Here is a 4,627-nt window from a genome sequence, read left to right as displayed (position 1 = left end):
TTGGAAAAATATTAACATATTGAATCATAAATGTGGAAAAAGAGAACTAAGTATTAAAATGAACTAGATAAATAGAGTCGATGAATTAGTGCTATAACTTTTAAAACTATATTGCTTCTTAAACACATATGTAGATTATGTGAAGTAATTGTTTTTGTAATTTTATTTAATGCTGCCCAGACTAAATTCCTAACACACAGTTCCAATCCTACCCTTTAATACTCAGAAATCCTCAGTAGACCTCTATTGTCTTCCAAATTAAGAATAAACTCTACAGCCTGATATTAAAAACTTTCCAATTATGACCCTAACGAATCCCCAAGACTGATTTATGCCTAGACCAAAGGAAAACTTTCTGCCAAACTTCACCAGCATATATTCATAGAATGCCTATTTATTCAATCTTTCAAATAATTTGGGGGCCTATTCTGTACCAAGACGAATGTTAGAAATGAACAATGAGCAGAATTGTATCAAAACCTGCCTAAAGAGGCTTATAGGCTAGCATTATTAGTTTCTTATTGCTGCTGTAACAAATTACCACAAACTTGGTGGCTTAAAACACCACCAATGTATCAGTGTAAAGTGTTAGGGGTCACTAGTTTGACGCTGGACTCTTTGGGTTACCATCAAGTTGCCAGCAGGGCTGCATTCCTTTCTGGAGGTGCTAGGACCAAATACATTTCCTTGCCTTCTCCAGCTTCTAGAAGTCAGCCTCACTCCTTAGTTTATGGCCTCTTCTACCATCTTCAAAGGCAGCAACGTTACATCTCTCTGACTCTTCTTCAATATTCACATCGCCTTTTGTCTCTTCTGCTTCCTTCTTGAACTTTTCAGGATCCTTGTGATTATGTTGAGCCCACCAGAATAATCTCCCAATTTTAGAGTCACCTGATCAGCAACTTTAGTTCCAACCTTAACTCCCTTGTGCCATTTAACCAAACATATTTGTATGTTCCAGAATTGAGGATGTGAACATGTTTGAGGGACTCTTATTCTGCATATGTAATTACAGGTATGACTACTAATAACCCAGGTTTAACATACACCAAATATTCATATAGCCAGACTCCAAGAGTCACTTCATTTCATCTTCCCAAGAGTTCCATGAGGTAAGTACTAGTCTATATACCCCATTTTACGATGAGCAGTCTAGAACTATTCTTTCCCATCTATGTTTCTTTGCTCATTTTCCCCATCTTTTTCTTGTATCCATTTTTTGAGGCTCTTCAATAAAGCCATGTGACCTCCTATGTGTTCTCTTCCTTCTCTGAGGCTGTATCATTTTGCTTTTCTCTCTCCCATCCATTCCCCACCATATTCTCACCTCCAGGAAAACCACTATTACTGAGGGGAATGTAGTGTATCCCTAAAGTGTGCTGGAACAGGGGCAGCTGGGTGGCTCAGTAGTTGAGCATCTACCTTCGGCTCAGGGCATGATCCTGGGGTCCTGGGATCGAGTCCTGCATCAGAGGACTCATGGGGAGCCGTTTCTCCCACTGCCTATGTCTCTGCCTCTCTTTATGTGTCTCTCATGAATAAATAAAATCTTTAAAAAAAAAAAAGAAAGAAAAAATTGCGTTGGAACAGAAGAAAGGTTGTGAACCATGTAGATTATAAACTCCTTCAAAGCAAGACACATTAAAAGGCAGAAACATTTAAAGATGTGTCTTACTCATCTTTCTACTTGTCACTTATTTGTCATGTATATAGCAATAATGTCTTAATATTTTTCTCAGCATATAGTGCTTTATAGTACAAAAATACTTTAGCTATTTAATTCTCAAAGAGTTAGGTGAGGGAAACAAGAAAAAATGTTATTATACTCATTTTATGGATAAGGAAACAGAAGCCTAGTAAATATAACTGTTGTGTTCAAAGTTAAAATAACGCAGCAGGATCCTGAACCAAAGTTCTCTGATTCAAAGACTAGTATTCTTTTCTGCACTGTTTCTCCCTGTTCATGGTAAAAACCATCAATAATTATTTTGAAGCAAATCTTTTTTTTTTTTAGATTTTATTTATTTTGAGAGAGAGGGTGTGCACACGAGACAGGGAGAGGGGCAGAAGGAGAGGGAGACACAGGCTCCCTGCTGAGCACAGAGCCTGATGTGGGGCTCCGTCCCAGGACCTTGGGATCATGACCTGAGCTAAAGGCAGACCCCTAACTGACTGAGCCACCAAGGTGCTCCTTGAAGCAAATCTTTCAATTTCTAAGATTATAGAATCTTCTTTGGCTCTCTTCATAACTTTGCCCTTCCTGTTCTCATTTTATTCTAATTTTAGCCTTGAGTGATGTGAATAAACTGGATAACCCTTTATCTCTCAAATCTTTGAACAAAAGAGATAAAAAATAAATTACTTTTCAAAGATGAGAAGACATAAAAAGTAAAATATTATGGACCAGTGGTTTTCAACTAGTAGGAGCAACAAGCCCATGTGGGTAATGCAGTCGCCCAGGGTTCATGGCCTGGGGCCCCTAACAACCATGTCCAGTGTGGGAGATGCCAGCCTGGGTACATACAGAATGCTTGTCAACTGGAGCTAACATGTCCATAGCAATGGTTCGTTTGGCAGTGGTTGCCACATCCTAGCCTGGGCACTGGAGAATTCTCAGGGAATAAAATTTTGGTATGATTTGGAAAAAGGAAAGAAAGAGAAAAGTTAGATTGGTCCTAGTTTGTGGGCCGTTGTAAGATCCACCAAAGAACCTTAGGGTATAAGCTCAATTTGTGCTGCCTTGGGCACTTAGTATTTGCATGCCACTCAGTGGTGAATTCAAAACAAGACAAAACTCTTTATTCCTCAAGAAAGGGCCTCTCCCCTTTAAACCCTACACCACACAAGAACCAGTTCCTGGCTAGAGAAACTCTCCTCCTCCACTGGAGGAGCTTTTTATTAGCTAAAATCAGTAGACTTTGTTTAGAGGCTTATTTTCACTGCTTCACCATTATAATCATCATTTAACCCAATTCAGCCCAACGTCTGAGGGATATGACACACTGCTTGCTTATTCCTGCTCTGTACTCTAGAGGGGGAACCATGGTGATTGAACTTTCATAGCCCCCTTCCAACAGTGAGGCAAAATCCTGGATCTGAAATGCAAGCCAAGGATGGTAGGGAGGACTAGAGTCTAGATCCTCAATGACATTGTTGATAATCAAATCAACCCCGAGAATGCCCATCCCAGACATCTAGTTAAGGAATCAGTAGATGTTCCTATTACTTCAACTACTATCATGTGAGGCCAAACACATCCTAACCAATACAGACCACCTGGTTATTGTGACATGAGCTCCATCCTCGCCCCCACCCCCACAGCTGTCCTCTAACACACCTGCCCCCGGGATCCCTGGGTGGCGCAGCGGTTTGGTGCCTGCCTTTGGCCCAGGGCACGATCCTGGAGACCCGGAATCGAATCCCATGTCGGACTCCCGGTGCATGGAGCCTGCTTCTCCCTCTGCCTGTGTCTCTGCCTCTCTCTCTCTCTCTCTCTCTCTCTCTCTCTCTCTGTGACTATCATAAATAAATTAAAAAAAAACACACCTGACCCCACTGACTACCAATGTTAGAACTTCTGACAAAACTGTTTATTTCAGAATATGTAGGCATGCAAACTGATGCAGCCACTGTGGAAAACAGTATGGAGATTCCTCAGAAAAATTAACAATAGAGCTACCCTGTGATCTAGCAACTGCACTACTGGGCATTTACCCAAAGAAAACAAAAACACTAATTCAAAGAAATACATGCACCCCAATGTTTATAGCAGTATTACTTATGATAGCCAAATTGTGGAAGCAGCCCATGTGTCCACTGATTGATGAACAGGTTAAAAAAGGTCTATTTTTATTATATATATATTTTTTTTATTATATATAATGGAATATTACTCGGCCATAAAAAAGAATGAAATCTTGCCATTTGCAATGATGTGGATGGAGCTGGAGAATATTATGCTAAGTGACATAGTCAGAAAAAGACAAATACCATATGATTTCACTCATATGTGGAATTTAAGACACAAAACAAACAAAGCAAAAAGAGACAAACCAAAAAAAAAACCAGACTCTTAACTATAGAGAACTAAGAGCTACCAGAGGTAGATGGGGATGTTTTAAATAGGATTAAGGAGGGCACTCGTCAGGATGAGCACTAGGTGATGCATGATCACTAGGTGTTCCATCACTATATTGTACATCTGAAATTAATAAAATGCTGCATGTTAATTAACTGGAATTTAAATAAAACTTTATTTAAAAAAAACACAAAACAAAATAGGTGGAAATTTCCCTTTTGAGAAATTCCGCCAAATTAGAATCTCATAGTAAATAATCACTGTCTAAATTAATACATGATTAATCTAAAAAATAAGTAAGAGGAAAAAATACCAGAAAGACCACAGGGTTTTGTCATGTGTAAAATATTCCATTTAAATTACTTAACTCTGATATTTGGAGATTTGCAGCAAGGTTTTCCTGGAATTGTGGCCAGATCACTAGTTCAGCAACCTTCCCCTGCTCTGTCTAGCAACTAAGCTGTAGCTCAGTGACCCTTCCTTCCCATACAGGTGAAAAAGATCCAGGATCCTCTCCCATGCTGTTTTTCCAGCTTCTATCACATTTCC

Source organism: Nyctereutes procyonoides, unplaced genomic scaffold (genome assembly GCF_905146905.1).
Source record: "Nyctereutes procyonoides isolate TBG_1078 unplaced genomic scaffold, NYPRO_anot_genome, whole genome shotgun sequence".
Lineage (NCBI taxonomy): Eukaryota > Metazoa > Chordata > Mammalia > Carnivora > Canidae > Nyctereutes > Nyctereutes procyonoides.
The sequence above is the reverse complement of the archived record's forward strand: the minus strand, read 5'-3'. Positions refer to the sequence as shown.